The 18,947-nt window shown below is 33.6% G+C and overlaps 1 long non-coding RNA gene across 14 annotated transcripts in view; it reads left to right on the plus strand.

Annotated features, from left to right (window-relative positions):
* Positions 1 to 18,947, plus strand: part of LOC143231871 (uncharacterized) — a 194,727-nt gene that overhangs the window by 41,822 nt on the left and 133,958 nt on the right. For 3 of the 14 annotated variants that reach the window (XR_013017262.1, XR_013017263.1, XR_013017264.1), the window contains exon 1: positions 10,381 to 11,000. The exons of the other annotated variants lie outside the window; for them this stretch is intronic. This is a non-coding gene — a long non-coding RNA (uncharacterized LOC143231871). Of the gene's footprint in view, positions 1 to 10,380; positions 11,001 to 18,947 lie in introns of those variants that run through there. 14 annotated transcript variants of the gene reach the window in all.

The following is an 18,947-nucleotide window of genomic DNA, read 5'->3' on the forward strand; positions in this document are numbered from 1 at the left end:
GTAGCTCTGAGAGCGTTGGTTTAACTTCCATAGAACAAAACGTTTTCTGCTTGTTTGGGAAAACAAAAACAAATCATATCAGTGTAGCTACAAGGATTGCTGTTTTGAATTAAGCACAAAGTTACACAATGGGCTATCTGTGCTTTGCCCACCACGAGTATCGAAACCCGGTTTTTAGCATTGAGCCACTGGGGGGGGGGCAGCTGCAAGGAACGAACCTGCGTTTATTATATAGAACGACAATTCTTATTGTTGACTGATGCAATGAACTTCAAAATACTTTAACTTCATAATTAGACTTCACATTCAAAATTCAGTACTGCGATTTGTTAACAGGTTCATATCTTTCGAAACTGATCGCTACGAACGAGCACAGATAGCTAGGTTTAGAAAACCAAGGCTCGTCGTTAGACGAGGCTTAAGAGGTGAGTGTGCCAGGACTCTGAATCGGAAAGTTCTTGGATAGGGTCACACTACTGCGTAAACGTGCTTTGAGGCTTTCAGTGCACTATACGAATAACGTGTACAATTCTAATTTTTGATTAGGCAAAAGTAGTGTAAGATTTCAGGTTCGATGGTGTTGACTAACTGTCTTCTTCCTAGCTTATCAATTGAGTTCAAAATATGACAGAGCTATGCCCAGACGACCTTCATACAACCTTATGAAAATAGTAAGTTAACTATCGTTGTCCATTCTCGTTTGTTTTATTATTATTGGTAATAAAATATTTATTAACCTTTGACATTTTTCGACGTGATTTTAACGATAGGTTTACGAATGTCTTCGCGTAATAAAATTAGATTTATTTCAAATTGGAATTAGAAGTATTTAAGAAAGATAAATTGTCACTATGAACTTTATTTGTTACTATGCAATCAACCAATATGTTTTTTTGTTTCCTTTTAAGCTCTTTAATAATAGTTAATACAAATACGTTAACACTAAAAACGAAATAATGAAGTTTCGTGCACTGACAGACTTCGTATGCAAACAGGAAACATCGAATGTTCTTACAAAAGTTATACGTTAAAAACTTGGTTAAATGATTTTTACTGAAGGTGCTTAACCGTGAAATTACTCCATACGTACAACTTTTATGATTTATTATAATTGTTAACTGTGTTAAATGATACTATTTAAGGCAAGGCCCGGCATGTCCAGGTGGGTTAAGGCGTGCGACTCGTAATTTGAGGGTCGCGGGCTCGCAACCCCATCACACCAAACATGTTCGCCCTTTCAGTCGAGGGGGCGTTATAATGTGATGGTCAATTCCACTATTCGTTCGTAAAAGAGTAGCCCAAGAGTTGGCGGTGGGTGGTGACGACTAGCTGCTTCCCTCTAGTCTTACACTGCTAAATTAGGGACGGCTAGCGCAGATAGCCCTCGAGGAGCTTTGTGCGAAATTCAAAAAACAAACAAAAACAAATACTTCTTAAGGCATCTAAGCCTGAAGTGAGCGATTTTTCTTTTTACACCAGTATATTCCACATATTGCATTATATTGTGTAACTATACATGTTTGCCTGTTACGACACTAAGCGTGGAAAACCAAACAAGAAAACTAACCAAAATTATCGTATGAAAATGCTTACTTTATCGTGCAAAATACAGAGAGAGATTAATTAAAGTATTTACATTTTCGTTAAAACGTTTTGTGTGATTTATAAACTAATCAGACTCTCCACTTAAAGAAGTATTCCGGACCCATAACTAATAAAGAGTATAAATAGTTTAAAAATGTGTTTAAAAAACTGATAGGTTTGGTTTAAATTTCGTACAAAGCTACACAAGGGCTATGTGTGCTGGCCATTCCTAATTTAGCAGTGTAAGACTAGAGGGAAGGCAGCTAGTCATCACCATCCACCCATCAATTATTGAACTACTCTTTTTAATAACGAATAGTGGACTTGATTGTCCCATTATAACAACCCCACGGTCGAAAAGACGAGCATGCTTGGTGTGATGGGGATTCGAACCCGCGACCCTCCCATTACGAATCGAGTGCCTCAGTCACCTGGCTATGCCGGATTCGAAACTGATGGGACCCTTATATATATATATACCCTCACGATATTTCTAGTGTTAAAAAGCAACCTATTGATAATAGCACTTCTTGGATAAATCACAAACAGAAATTAAGTACTTATGGCTCATTTGCATTTATGATTTAATGTTTCTATTTAAGCCTAACCTAAGTCTTCTAAGCTTGTAGATAATTATCGCATATTACAGAAATTGTGGTTAAAAGTTATCTATAGCATGACTTAAAATTAAATAAAACTAAAGTCCTCAACTGGTTTTAGATTATGTGCAATAATATGTTATTTATTTATGCTGTTTTCTCTTGAACTCCAGTGGTTACATTTTACTCCAGGCTATGTTAAATAATTTATATTAACACACTGGCTTAATTATCAGTGCTATATGTTCTTCTTTATTGTATGCTCATGCCAAATTATTTCATTTTAAGTACAAAATTAATTAATTTATAATCAGAACAAATTTATATTTAAAGAATCGAATATTTATTGAAACACAGTTTGTATCAGGTTTATTGCGGAAGTTTATAGCTATGAATGAAATATAAAAAAAAAAATATGAAAGTTATGAACTGTTTTACGCGTAACAAAAGATTTATTCAGAAGCTTCTTTGTAACTCAACTTCGCAACGCTGTCGTTAGAGCACTCGTCTCGGAATTTGCGGATTGCGAGCGGTAATTGCTTTATCGAAAGTGTTTGTCTTTTCAGATGTGGGGGCATTATAAGTAACACTCTATACTACTATTCTTTGGTGAAGAGTAGCCTTAGATGTGGCGGTTGGTGGTTTTGACATACTACCTGCCTTTCTTCAAGTTTAACACTTGAAAGGTTTATCACCAAAACGTAAAACATTTTTTTTTAAATCCTTGTATATATATATATATATATATGTGTGTATCAGTTATTACTGAGTTATTTCATTTTCTTCTGTATTTACCGATATATGATCAGATATTATAAGCCAATTAATTTTATTAAGGAAACTGTTAATTTTGTTTATTTATGCGTTTTTGTTGTCTCTGTTTTAAATGCTTTTACAGATCTTCGTTGTTCAATACTGTGACTTTCAAGTATGTTGTCAAGTTGATAGTATTGTAGCAGCTGGATTCTTAAGGCAGTCTATTGTTGTTCAATACTGTGACTTTCAAGTATGTTGTCAAGTTGATAGTATTGTAGCAGCTGGATTCTTAAGGCAGTCTATTGTTGTTCAGTACTGTGACTTTCAAGTACGTTGTCAAGTTGATAGTAACGTAGCCGTCTAGTTTTCTACCTACCAATAATTATCTGCTATTTTTATGCTATTGTTGTTTATATTTGTGATTTTTATGCCTAATGTGAAGTTGATAAACGTGTAGGAGCTAGCTTACTTCTAAATGTGAAGGCGTCGCTATCAGTGAGTGAAACATTTCACATCCAGTATACTTTGTACATTTGTTTTCAGTTTCATAACTTGATCATAATAACAACCTTACCCTATTTTCAATATATCTTATGGAGGGAATTTCAGTTTAACCAATAAAACTGAATTTGTACATGTACTCTTTACTTAGTAATTTTGTTATGATACAATAATCAAACCTTCAGCCACATGGCATTGTTATAAAGTGTAACGTTTATTATTTTATTTCTCAACAGTAGCGCTCCCCAGTGGTATTGTGATATCTCTATGATATCGAGTTTCAATACCCGTGATGGGCAGAGAACAGATAGCCCAATGTGTAGCTTTGGGCTTAACTACAAACAAATTCAAGAATAGTGACTGACTATTTATTATTATTATTACATTCTGTTCAGTCCAGGTAATAAACTTACTACTTGCACGTGTTTAATTTTTGCATGTGACTAAATTCTGGCCGTTAGGGTCTGGAACCCTTGACACACTTGAAGTGAACAAGCTTCACAGTATTGTGTGTTACTTTTTAAAAAAAACAATAAAGTGTCTTTCTCTCCGTTAGCACTTATTAGACCTAGATTTATCTAGGATCTAGTTGGAAAATTACAAAGCTGTGAGAGGCTTTCGATTCATTTCCATCTCTTTCTGGTACGTATGTTCACAGAACCGCCGAGGTTATTACAAAATGAAAAAGAAAACAAAAAAAATTTCCTGTTTTGAACAATGACTTTTTTAAAGCTGTGAAATTTTACGATTAGATCGCGTTTTCAGGCATGTGTACACATGTGTGTAGGTATTGGTTTTATTATTCTTCATACTGCTTTACTATACTTTAAACTTTCAGTGGAAATACTTATAAAATCATAAGAGCCTAGACTTTGTTCTGTTTCTCTATTAGTTAAAACAACATAAAAGTTGTTGTTATTGTTCGATATTAAAAAGCTAAACAAAGGGCTATATGTGTTTTCCCCCTTTCTCGTCGGGTATCGAAACCCGATTTCTAGCAATATAAGTAGATAGACGTACCGCAGTGCCACTAAGGGGGAGGATTGTGAAACATAATATGTGTAATCTCTAACCACATTGTGAAGTCCACGAAAAACTACCACGATGGCTCATCGAATTTATATAATGAAGTTAGGTACTAGTCGAAAGGCCTCATCTGAACTGGATGTGGCAGATATAATATAGTCTACATATTATTAATTTATTTTCTACGGTCACTAATATGTCTTGTAAATACAGTCTTAACGGGTCTTGTGTCTTATAAAATTCAAAGTATATAAAACCAGAACAGTTCCATGTTGGAACTGTTTATAAGACACTTATATATGGGTTAAAATTCATAAATATTTTGAGCTATATTATTATTCTTTCATATCGTTGTTATTTTCCTAATATCTTGACTGGCAATTTTCTTCGTAGAAGTTGTTTCTTAATGTTATTGTAGGAAGCACAGCATTAGTTTTATTCTGGATTATATCAGTAATTTATTTTTTATTTATTTATTTATGATATAATTTATTTAATTATATCAGTAATTTACTTAAAGGGCGTCTCATGATTCCTAAACTGAAATTTCTTCAAATCTTTCTGTTTTAACTTTTTTTTTAAAAAAACGAGTTCAAAATACTAGTTCTCTCTTTCTATACCTGGAGTCATGGATTAATAAGAATGTCTCTTTCTATACCTGGAGTCATGGATTAATAAGAATGTCTCTTTCTATACCTGGAGTCATGGATTAATAAGAATGTCTCTTTCTATACCTGGAGTCATGGATTAATAAGAATGTCTCTTTCTATACCTGGAGTCATGGATTAATAAGAATGCCTCTTTCTATACTTGGAGTCATGGATTAATAAGAATGTCTCTTTCTATACCTGGAGTCATGGATTAATAAGAATGTCTCTTTCTATACCTGGAGTCATGGATTAATAAGAATGCCTCTTTCTATACTTGGAGTCATGGATTAATAAGAATGTCTCTTTCTATACCTGGAGTCATGGATTAATAAGAATGTCTCTTTCTATACCTGGAGTCATGGATTAATAAGAATGTCTCTTTCTATACTTGGAGTCATGGATTAATAAGAATGTCTCTTTCTATACCTGGAGTCATGGATTAATAAGAATGTCTCTTTCTATACCTGGAGTCATGGATTAATAAGAATGTCTCTTTCTATACCTGGAGTCATGGATTAATAAGAATGCCTCTTTCTATACTTGGAGTCATGGATTAATAAGAATGTCTCTTTCTATACCTGGAGTCATGGATTAATAAGAATGTCTCTTTCTATACCTGGAGTCATGGATTAATAAACACGTCTCGTTCTATACCTGGAGTCATGGATTAATAAACACATCTCTCTATGTACTTGGAGTCATAGATTAATAAACACGTCTCTCTATGTACTTGGAGTCATGGATTAATAAACACATCTCTCTATGTTCTTGGAGTCATGGATTAATAAGCATGTTTGTTTATACACCTTGAGTCATGGATTAATAAACTAAAGTACTTCAGTATAGCTTGCAAGTACGAGAAATGGTTATATTTTGTCAATAGATCTCAGTATATCTCCATTTCTCTTGTACTCCTTACAGACTAGGTCTTTATAGTATCTTCCTCATGTTTGATTGTTTCAGAATTTTCGTAGAAAACTACACACAGACTGTTGACGCATAGTCGTTCCGACATTTTGAATTGATAGAGGTAAGGCAGCTAGTCAACAGTACCAACCGCCAATCCTTACGCTACTCTTGCGTAATGAAATAGCGGAATTTCACTATCATTGTTATATCGGACTCGTAGCCCTAAAAGTACGGAACGCGTTTCTGGCTCATCGGAAAACACGAATCGCATGGATCCACAGTCTTATAACGCTACGCATTTGGCCACACACGGCTCTTATTGGACTATGCTATTACATTTGATTTCTTTGTCTCTGAATTTCACGCAAAGCCGTTCCTAATTTAGCAATGCAAGGCTAAAGGAAAGGCAGCTAGTCATCACCACCCACCGCCAACTCTTGGGCTACTTTTTTATCAACGAATATTGGGATTGATTGTAACGTTATACCGCCCCGACAGCTGAAAGAACGAGCATATTTGGTGCGATGGGGATTCGATACCGGGACCCTCAGATTGCGAGTCGATCGCCCTAACCACTTGGGCACACCGAATCTCTGATATTATATATCAATGTGTGGTGACTAAATTACTTAAATGTGTTTCTATTTTCCTCGATTTGAAATCAAACTAATAATAATAGCAGTTTGTTATGACAGGCGGCTCTATGTAGGAAAATAAATCTGGTAACATTGTTTCTATTCTACATTAACTGAAACGTGTCTCTTGTGTCTCTAATTATAAAAGCTGGAAATTATTACGATATGTTCGTGACTGAATTTCAAATGTAACGATTAAGGGGCAGATGTCTTAAGGATTAGGAGACTGGCAGGTTTCACGTTGTTTTTCAACAGTAAACTTCCTAAGTATTTAAAAATTTGAAACGACATAATGTTCGAATCTTTTAAATGACTATTGATGGCTCTTGAGTCAAGAAGGGATTTCAGTGAAAACTGTTAAGTTATGGAGGTCGTGACCAATGGTATTCTGATATCTAGACGATCTAAGAGTATTTTGCGGTCCGGCATGGTCAGGTGGGTTAAGGCGTTCGACCCGTAATCCGAGGGTCGCGGGTTCGAATTCCCGTCGCACCAAACATGCTCGCCCTTTCAGCCGTGGGAGCGTTATAACGTGACGATCAATTCCACTATTCGTTGGTAAAAAAAGGTAGCCTAAGAGTTGGCGGAGGGTGGTGATGACTAGGTGCATTCCCTCTAGTCTTACACTGCTAAATTAGGGAGGACAAGCGTAAATAGCCCTCGTGTAGCTCTGCGCGAAATTAAAAAACAAACAAAAAAACTTATAGTATTTTAGGTCAACGACTAAGGTTCTGATTTATGTACAAGCCATCAACAATAATCATTCAATAAGGCTTAACTTAATTTTTGTAATGTTTGTTTATGAGAGAGCGACACAATGGAAACTGTATGGTAAAGCGTATTAAAATAGAGTTACCAAAGGTATTAACTTGTAGGTACTTTTTGTGTAACAATAAAACAAAATGTGGGATAGTAATATTATCTGCAAAGTTCGAATATGTCATGATGTAGGCGTTCATTTCCTCTAATAATAAATCACCGACATCTGACAGTATTACACACGGGTTAAAAAAAGATATTCAGTCATTTCTAACCTTAAAAAAATTCGAAATATAGCTTAAACTTAATAACGTAATATGAAAAGTTTTAATTGTGAAATGTATATAAAGTTCACTTTTCTTCACGTGCACCAAAACGTACCTTTCAAAATTTCTAGTGCAATACTTGATGTATTTTCACACTTCCAACTGCTTGTAAAGTTGATAGCTTACGTTTATGACGAGTTTCACAAGCGTTCATTTCCTCTAAGTGAATGAAACAGTTACATGCATTTACCCCAAAGAAGCCGCAAAGGCGAAATGTTGATTTAAATAAAAATATGTTTTTTTAATGTTTTTCTTAACTTTTAGCAAACCTAGTTCAGGACCGGTATTGCAGTTGTAAGTGACACTTAAGTACATAAAATATATATTAGTCACACATTGCTTTGTACGTACCAGAGAATTAATTTCAGAACTTATTCTGCTTTCCTTTATACAAACGAATATAGTTGTTTGTTTTGATATTCGCCCATTTCTACACAAAAGGTCAGTCATGGCCTGGTCGTTAAGGCACTCGACTCGTAATCTGAGGGTCGCGGGTTCGAATCCCCCATCACACAAAACATGCTCGCCCTTTCAGGACGTTGGGGCGTTGTAATGTAACGGTCAATCCCACTGTTCGTTGGCAAAAGAGTATCCCAAGGGTTGGCGGTGGGTGGTGACGACTAGCTGCCTTTCCTCTAATCTTACACTGTTAAATTAGGAACGGCCAGTGCAAATAGCCCTCGTTTAGCTCTGCGAGAAATAAAAAAAAAAAAAACTACTACACAAGGGATATATTAGCAAGACACACATGATTTTGAATTGAGCAAAGTAGCTAATCAACAGAGCACTCCGCCAACTTTTGGGTTACCCTAATCGAATAGAGGGGTTTCATTGTCGCCCTTATAACGCCCCCACGAATGTGTTTAGAATGTATTTTATACATTTTTATGGATCATATGTTCTTCAAAGACATGATGCACAAGGGTTTGATATACAAATAAACAGTTTAGAAAAAAGAGTTTTCAAAATGTCGATCTTGTCGGTGATTGTAAGGTTAATTCATCAGTGATTTCTGTATCTAAAGTGCAGATATTAAATACTTTATTCATACAAAACGAGCACCCATGTAGAAGAAAACCAAGTGTTCCTCGTTTTCTGGAGTCTGCCGGTAGGACAGCAGTCATTTTCCGGGTTTACAACGCTGAAACCAAGGGTTCAGTTCCTCTTGGTGCATACAACAGATAATCCGATGTGGATTTGCTCCAAGAAAACACACACACACATTTTCTGAAAGTGACATGATGCATACATGTTCGAAGCTACAGTTTGTTAGTCTGGCCACGGGTTTAAATAATGCTAATTCTCAAATTGTTTAATTTTGTTTTCAGTAAGTCCTCTTTCACATGTTTCTGTAAGGTTATTACTTCTATTTGTATTATAATTAAGTAATGAATACCATGTTAAGTCACCAGTTCACTGAAGCTTTACTTGAGTAAATAAGGCCCGTGTATGTATTGAAATGTAAAGATGTTTTTGCTAGTGATTGTTGATCAGTTAAATTCAACACTCATAAACATTTTATCTTAAATGCATATCGTATTTCCAAAGTTCTAATACCTACTGTATTATCACTTCCCAGAATGAGTGGATAAGGTTATCTTACCATATTAATGTATGAAGCATGACAGTAACTGTGTAGAATCCAATTCTCTCTGTATTTATAAGTGTTGCTTTCGAAGTTTCTGTTGTTCGTTTGTGATGTATCTGATAGTTTTAGATTGTGTCATGACTGATGACATCACAATGTAGCTGGTGGTTTTCGATTGTGTCGTGATATATCTGATAGTTTTAGATTGTGTCATGACTGAAGACATCATGATGTAATTAATAGGGTTAGATTGTGTTCTGACTGAATACATCATGATGTAGTTGATAGGTTTAGATTGTGTTATGATGTAGTTGATAGGTTTAGATTGTGTCGTGACTGAAGACATCACGATGTAGCTGATAGGGTTAAATTGTGTCATGACTGAAGACATCCTGATGTAAATAATAGGTTTAGATTGTGTTATGACTGAAGACATCACGATGTAGCTGATAGGGTTAGATTGTGTCATGACTGAAGACATCCTGATGTAAATAATAGGTTTAGATTGTGTTATGATGTAGTTGATAGGTTTAGATTGTGTCATGACTGAAGACATCATGATGTAATTAATAGGGTTAGATTGTGTTATGATATATCTGATAGTTTTAGATTGTGTCAGGACTGAAGACATCATGATGTAATTAATAGGGTTAGATTGTGTTCTGACTGAATACATCATGATGTAGTTGATAGGTTTAGATTGTGTTATGATGTAGTTGATAGGTTTAGATTGTGTCATGACTGAAGGTATCACGATGTAGCTAATAGAGTTAGATTGTGTCATGACTGAAGACATTACGATGTATCTCATAGTTTTAGATTGTGTTATGATGTAGTTGATAGGTTTAGATTGTGTCATGACTGAAGGTATCACGATGTAGCTGATAGTTTTAGATTGTGTCATGACTGAAGACATCATGATGTAAATAATAGAGTTAGATTGTGTCATGACTGAATACATCACGATGTAGCTAATAGGGTTAGATTGTGACATGACTGAATACATCATGATGTAGCTGACATGTTTAGATTGTGTTACAATAAAAGACCCAATGGTTTAATATGCATTATACATAAAATAGTTTCACAGGCAATAAATCATAATGCACAAACAATACAAGTGAAAATAAATATATAGTAAAAACTTGGAACCTACCTAGATATAACTGTACAGTTTCTGGTTGGTCATTCGATCATCCACACTAAAGCTTCAACGCAGGCAGTAGTTTTTTTTAAAGCTGTAAAATGACCTGACTTGACTGTATGAAAATCGTCTGTGAAGAAATGACTGTTCTCTACTGATATATCTTTTAATATAACCTTTACGTTTGTTTACTTTACGTTCTACAGTTTCTCAGTACTTTAAAATATGTGACTCTGTGAGGCCCGAAATGTGCGCATTTTTAATATATTACTTTTCGTAACCACTGGTATGTTTTCTTTAAATATTTCAATATTATAAAAGTAGACTTGAAACCAGGAATACTTTAAATATATATACATGTACATCGACAGTTATGAAACAAAGTATTGAGATACACGACACTTACAAAAGCAACGTACGCTCCTAATGGCGGTTTCAAGTGTATCATCTGCAATGAGCGGAGGCAGACGCTCTTTACGAGTTTTGTAGCTAAACGTCAACCTCTTGTTGAAGCACCTTTGTGGTCAGTACATTATATTATTATACGGAAAATAATTTTTATGTTTAAAGTGTTTTTGCACCTGTGTTTCGAATCTTAAACTTGTAACTGTATTTATTTTGTGAAAGTTAATCTCTCTCCCAGCGTACTGACTCTCGCTGCAAGAGTCTTTGTTTTTTCTTCTTTCTCTGCTTGATGAAGGGCTATTCAAGGGTAAACATCGTATCTGGAGGCAAGTGACATGAAATCGGTGAACTCTTTTAACAACAGACGCAAAATAGGTCGTACTTTTTATTGAATGTTTAAACGGTTGTTCTTATTTTACTTTAAGCGTGAAAATAATAATCCTTAGTTCACTAAAAACGATAAGAAAACCTAAAAAATGTTGTGCACTGTTGTTCGTGGTTTTCAATTTACAATATCTGCAGCCAGTGTGTATCAATTCAGTCGTTTCCAAAAGCAGTTAAAACTAAATTTTGTGTGTTTTGAAATGAAATAGAACGGTGAGTGTTGACATAAACCGTATAGAAACTTCGCGAAGCAAGACTCAAACTTGCCATTTATTTATCATAATAAAACTAAATAAAACAACAATAGACCGAAGTGTGAAGCAGCCTTTCTACGTCAGGTGTGGTATAAGCAAGGATGACCGTTGTGTGTGATTTAAATTATTGAATAATTCATGCAATGGTCATTCATTCTCATAGTAGACCTGACGAAGAATAGTTGTTCGAAACGTCGCTGTTGAATGTTATAGTTTTATCTTTCCAGAATGTGTGTTTAGAAAACAAACAAAATACTCTTATTTAGGTTTTAACTTCTTGCACTATGTTATAAATACAACGATTGTAAAGTATGCCAAACTTCATTCAGTAGTTTTTAATATTTTGTCTAACTACAATGGTAATAGAGCACGTGCTAGATGTAGTATACACATTTATTGAAGTTCAACTTTCTATTTAGAAAAAGTCATCATACGTGAATATGGGACAAAATAGTAGAGTGAATACGAGTTTTGATACTGTAGATTTAGATTTTTCTCTAGCCTTCATATTCAGTAACTGAAGGAATACAAGGCTTTAGATTTTTCTCTAGTCTTCATATTCAGTAACTGAAGGTATACAAGGCTTTAGATTTTTCTCTAGTCTTCATATATCAGTTACTGAAGGTATACAAGGCTTTAGATTTTTTCTAGTGTCTTCATATATCAGTTCCTGAAGGTATACAAGGCTTTAGATTTTTCTCTAGTGTCTTCATATATCAGTAACTGAAGGTATACAAGGCTTTAGATTTTTCTCTAGTCTTCATATGTCAGTTCCTGAAGGTATACAAGGCTTTAGATTTTTCTCTAGTGTCTTCATATATCAGTTACTGAAGGTATACAAGGCTTTAGATTTTTTTCTAGTGTCTTCATATATCAGTTCCTGAAGGTATACAATGCTTTAGATTTTTCTCTAGTCTTCATATATCAGTAACTGGAGGTATACATGGCTTTAGATTTTTCTCTAGCCTTCATATATCAGTTGCTGAAGGTATACAAGGCTTTAGATTTTTCTCTAGTGTCTTCATATATCAGTAACTGAAGGTATACAAGGCTTTAGATTTTTCTCTAGTCTGCATATATCAGTTACTGAAGGTATACAAAGCTTTAGATTTTTCTCTAGTGTTTTCATATATCAGTAACTGAAGGTATACAAGGCTTTAGATTTTTCTATAGCCTTCATATATTAGTTGCTGAAGGTATACAAGGCTTTAGATTTTTCTCTAGTGTCTTCATATATCAGTAACTGAAGGTATGCAAGGCTTTAGATTTTTCTCTAGTCTTCATATGTCAGTTACTGAAGGTATACAAGGCTTTAGATTTTTCTCTAGTCTTCATATATCAGTAACTGAAGGTATACAAGGCTTTAGATTTTTCTCTAGCCTTCATATATCAGTTGCTGAAGGTATACAAGGCCTTATATTTTTCTCTAGTCTTCATATATCAGTTACTGAAGGTACATAAGGCTTTAATTTTTCTATAACTTTCAGATATCAGTTACTGAAGGTACACAAGGCTTTAATTTTTTCTATAACCTTCAGATCTCAGTTACTGAAGGTACACAAGGCTTTAATTTTTTCTATAACCTTCAGATATCAGTTACTGAAGGTACACAAAGCTTTATTTTTTCTATAACCTTCAGATCTCAGTTACTGAAGGTACACAAGGCTTTATTTTTTCTATAACCTTCAGATCTCAGTTACTGAAGGTACACAAGGCTTTAATTTTTTCTATAACCTTCAGATATCAGTTACTGAAGGTACATAAGGCTTTAATTTTTGTATAACCTTCAGATCTCAGTTACTGAAGGTACACAAGGCTTTAATTTTTTCTATAACCTTCAGATATCAGTTACTGAAGGTATACAAGGCTTTAATTTTTTCTATAACCTTCAGATATCAGTTACTGAAGGTACACAAGGCTTTAATTTTTGTACAACCTTCAAATCTCAGTTACTGAAGGTACACAAGGCTTTAATTTTTTCTCTAACCTTCAGATATCAGTTACTGAAGGTATACAAGACTTAGCTTGTTTTCCTCTCTCAGATATATCTTGCTTGCTGTAAGTACACATGGATTTTATTTTTACAGAACCTTCAGACATTACTTTCCATTATCTCAGAGGTACATCTGAAGGCTGATTTATTATTCAGACATTACTTTCCATTATCTCAGAGGTACATCTGAAGGCTGATTTATTATTCAGACATTACTTTCCATTATCTCAGAGGTACATCTGAAGGCTGATTTATTATTCAGACATTACTTTCCATTATCTCAGAGGTACATCTGAAGGCTGATTTATTATTGAGACATTACTTTCCATTGTCTCAGAGGAACATCTGAAGGCTGATTTATTATTCAGACATTACTTTCCATTGTCTCAGAGGAACATCTGAAGACTGATTGTGCTAAAAACCGGATTTCTTTATTCCTGATGGGCATAGCACAGACAGTCTATTGTCTAGTTTTGCGCTTAATAGCAAACAAACAAAATCAACGTTTAGATATCAGTTACTAAAGATAGATAACGTTTAGGTTACTTTATAACTTAAACAGCTGTTGCTGACATAGCCAATGTTTTAGACATTTCTAGAGATTTGAGGTTTCAGCTCTTAAGGTAAATGATACCTTAATTGTCATGCTGATGTCTAAGATATCTTCTTCTGAGATATTTTCTTCTTGTTATTAAAATATTATGTCAATTCCCGAGGGATATTAGTTGTTTTTACTTTAAAATATCATTAATGTTTAAACATTTATAAACATCTATTATGCTTTGTACATACGGGTTACTTTTAAAAGTGATTGCCTGCCGAAATACAAACAATAATATAAAACGGTTTAATATATTAAGTAAGTGATAAAACTATAATAATGAATGTTAATCAAACCTATATGTATGTATGTATATATATATATATATATAATAGCTTCATATTGCATGTTCATATAAATATTTCGCAGTGTGGACAGACCTTAACCCAAAATGGTTTGGAGGTCCATGTGGAGATACAAACATATTTCCAGTTTTGCGGTTTTTTTTTTATGGACGTTTTTGCGTTTATTACCCCTACTTCTCCCCCTGTTAACAGATATTCAAAAAATTTCACTTAAAAGTTTGTTAGGCCTGTGCGGGGGTACTTGCAAATTTTCGGTTTTATATTTTGTGTTTTACAGGTTTTATGGGCGTTTTTTAATTTGTTTACAATTACAGTGTAAAACACATAAGGGAAGCAATTCTTTCTGTCCTAAGATAACCCTCCATTAATTACGAATTTACGTAACTTCCATACAGGGGGCGATTACTCCAACTAGCAATCTAATAAAGAATTACTTAATGCAACCGTAAATGTAAAAAGACCGAGGTCTGAGTACACGTAATATATATATACGTAAAAACGGCTGGTATAGATTGAGAAAATTATATGTAGAGGAGCGAACAACGTTTCGACCTTCTGTCATCGTCGAAGGTCGAAACGTTGTTCGCTCCTCTACATAAAATTTTCTCAACTCATATCTGCTGTTTTTACATGTATATTTTTCTCTACAAGTGAGTTTTCTCGTCATCGCTGATGAGTAAACATAAAAACGTTCATGTGGAGAGATGAAAATTCAATGTTTTTGTTGACTTCTGAACATTGCCGCGAAAGTCCTAATGTGCTCGAATAGTAACTTTATATACGCTGGTTGTCTAACTTATTATTAAATCAGTTCGTAATTTAGTTTCCTACTTGTTAATGGTGCATGTTTTATATTTGGCTCTGCAGCTTTGATCAGCAGCTTTATGCAGGAAAAAAGTGGTTTTTGATTAACTATATTAGATTTCCTGAAAACAAGTAATTAATCTGTGCTTCGTTAAGTAACTTAAGGATAAACGTTTCCTTATAGCTTCTCGTGGATGTTAGATTTGTTTTGGTTACATTTCTGGACATTACAACGCAAATGCAATATGCAAATACCACATTTATGCAAACATTAGTTTACATTAACAAAGTCAAATATTTAGCGAGGAATAATTTTTGCTCTAATTTATGCGTTAATAGAATGGCTGCGGTTTACTTATTAATAATAACAAAAGAAAACTCATTTTTGATGGCAACATTTTTATTATTCTAATTTTTATGTGCAGGTTTAACATTGTTAGTTCGAGAAAATCTTATACGAACATGAATTTCCTCCTTAGAATGATAAATAATTTGTGACTTATTACGTTTAAGCTAACATTTTAGGTGACTTACCATTTGTGAATACGTTAAATTAGAAAAATCGATCGTTACATTTCTAAATTAATATGTAACTTGTTGAATGATAAAGAGAAACTGACTTTCAAATACAATCATGATTTGATATATTGGCTAAAAATAACGTTGCGAATATAACTGGAATTAGTAAGCTTTGTTTAATGTAAACTGGAGTTTATTACGAGACAGTCCTGTTGATGTAAGTAAAATATCGACATGTATTTCTTCAGAACGTATCTTTATTGGTTCAGTATTTCACTATCGTAGCTTTGTCAGGAGCTATCGATAACACTATGTAACAAAATTTTTACTTTTTCCTGTTCCTGGGCAGAAAGTGCTATTTTCCAATTACTTATGCCTAAAGTAAATAGGCTCTTCAAACTTTGCTTTTGTGACCTGCGATGGTATAACGAAAACATGATGGGACATACATTGGGGGCTGATACGTGAAAGTGATTTACATTACAGTCGCAAATCTCGAAAAACTACTCACTTCTAAACATTTTTGTATAACTTTAATATAAATACATGTAAATCTTGATTCATATGTTGTTGTATTCAGACCTTATGTAAATGAAAATGTGCAAATTTGCCTGTTGTTACATAGAAAATAGGTTAATTTCTAAATACCATTATCCAGGTCACAAAAGCAAAGTTTGAAGGGAATAATGGCCATTTTCTGTACTTTTACAACATAAGCAATGAAGAAATAACGCATACTATCCAGGAACAAAATTTTGTTACATCGTGTAATACGTTCGCTAAACCAGTTAAATGGTATAGTATAAGACCTGTTCAGATATTGTAATATTTTGTATGGTGTGTTTTTTTAATATTAATATTAAGAATGAACTTTGAGTAAGTATTTATTTTAAGCCTGATAATTTTTCTCTAGAGCAGCTGTTTTGTCACAGAATTCTCATAACTTCAAATAAGTTTGAATTGTTTGTAATGTAAATATTTACTGTTATTTTAAATTACGTATTTCGCGACTGACTAATAAGGTTGAGTACTTAGAATTGTTGTTTGATTCATTTTCGTTTGATTTCTGTATATCATTACGCTAATTCTATGTAGAAAAAGGAATCTTATAGATATTACGGCAAGAAAAGGGTTTATAGAGACGAATATATTTATGAAAAGAGTTACGGGGCTTATATATTGATTACCTGAACTGTGTCCACTGCAGGGATTTAATCCCGAAGGTTAGCGTAATAGGCTTAGCCTCCGGGGCAAATCTTAAGTTTGTCGATGGATTTACCTATTGGTTAACTTATAACGAAGTTAGAGAGAATTTGTAAAGCAAATGATTCAGTTTTCAGTTACAATATAAGTTCAGCTCTATGTATTATTATTATTATTTTAGATAGCTTTAAAATATTAGAATTTCAGTAAATTATTCCGTGTTCAAGTATTATTGTACTAGGAACGTATGGTATTTCAACTGTTTAAATTACATAAACAAATTACAAAATCTTATTTTTGGCTGGTCTGCGAGTCACCTATAACAATACAGATGAATTCTACATTTTAAAATTTTATACATTATTAGGGGTGTACTGCACCCCCCCCTTCTTTTGACAAATCCTAAACCTTCAATATAATATTTATTTCCTGTTTTATATCATTGAGTTATGATGATAACCTTTACGTACGTAGCAAACTTTCACAGTTATCTCTTTCTCCCTGTCTTATACTATTGAACTAGGATGATAGACAGGGTATACCCTTTTCTGCACGTATCTGATTTTCATAATTATATCTTTCTTATTCTCTTATATTATTGAACTAGGATGATAGACAGGGTATACCCTTTTCTGCACGTATCTGATTTTCATAATTATATCTTTCTTATTCTCTTATATTATTGAACTAGGATGATAGACAGGGTATACCCTTTTCTGCACGTATCTGATTTTGACAATTATATCTTTCTTATTATCTTATATTATTGAACTAGGATGATAGACAGGGTATACCCTTTTCTGCACGTATCTGATTTTGACAATTATATCTTTCTTATTCTCTTATATTATTGAACTAGGATGATAGAAGGGTATACCCTTTTCTGCACGTATCTGAGTTTCTGACTTCCGTTGATGCCCTCTTCTACTTTGGATGTTCTGTCCTCTTGAAAGCAAATCCAATGGGATAATTTAACAAATGTTTTAATTCTGTTTGGTATTTCTGTAATACGTTATCGAAAAACAGTGTCTTTTTTCACACGATAACAACAGCGTCCGTAATTGACCCTAAATCGACCACAAGATTCGTGGTAGAGATGTGAACATAATTTTTTTATGAAATTTTTGAAGAATCATCCGTCAGAAAGTCAACTTGAAATACCACGAATTATTTACTTCTAAGGGCAAACTTTGTTTTGGTGTTGGTCGTTTAATTACCCTCCTTGTGATCACTGATTAATTGTAGTTCATTATATTCATTGCCTTTATTGTATATAATTATATCCTTTCTAAGCGCTGACCACTGTTAGTTATTCATGGACTTTTATTTCCAGTGCTTTGTATATAATATATATATTTCATTAATATTACACATCACTACCATCAAAACATGTTTTCTAAAGTGGTATATTAATATTTTATGTAAAAATAATTGTTATTACGATAGTTCTAAATGCACTGTAATCTTACTATTGGTCTTTATTATTATTTTGTTAAATTTGATATCCGTGTGCGGTATGTTACACGGGCTAAAACTTAGTAATGTTTCCAAGCGTGACGCTCACCCATATTCAGGCTTGCGTGTAATACGAGTTTTTAACAAATAAATTATGAGTTTGTATTTAATTACATAATCAGAATAAAATACTTTAAATATTTGTTTTACCTTACCGGTTTAGACTCCAAACACACAAATGTGTATTATGTGTGTTATACAGCTAATTAAATAAATATACTTCCGATTTATCTCAAACAGTTTCATTGCTTCATATTGTCAAATAACACTATGTAACAAAATTTTTACTTTTTCTTGTTCCTGGGCAGAAAGTGTTATTTCCTAATTGCTTATGCCTAAAGTAAATGGAAAAGACCTATTTTTCTCTTCAAACTTTGCTTTTGTGACCTGGGAGCGTATAACGAAAACATGATGGGAGACTATATTTGGGGACTGATACGTGTAAGTGATTTAGATTACAGTCGTAAATTTCGAAAACCTACTCACT

This window comes from Tachypleus tridentatus, chromosome 11 (assembly GCF_004210375.1).
Source record: "Tachypleus tridentatus isolate NWPU-2018 chromosome 11, ASM421037v1, whole genome shotgun sequence".
In the NCBI taxonomy this organism is placed as follows: domain Eukaryota; kingdom Metazoa; phylum Arthropoda; class Merostomata; order Xiphosura; family Limulidae; genus Tachypleus; species Tachypleus tridentatus.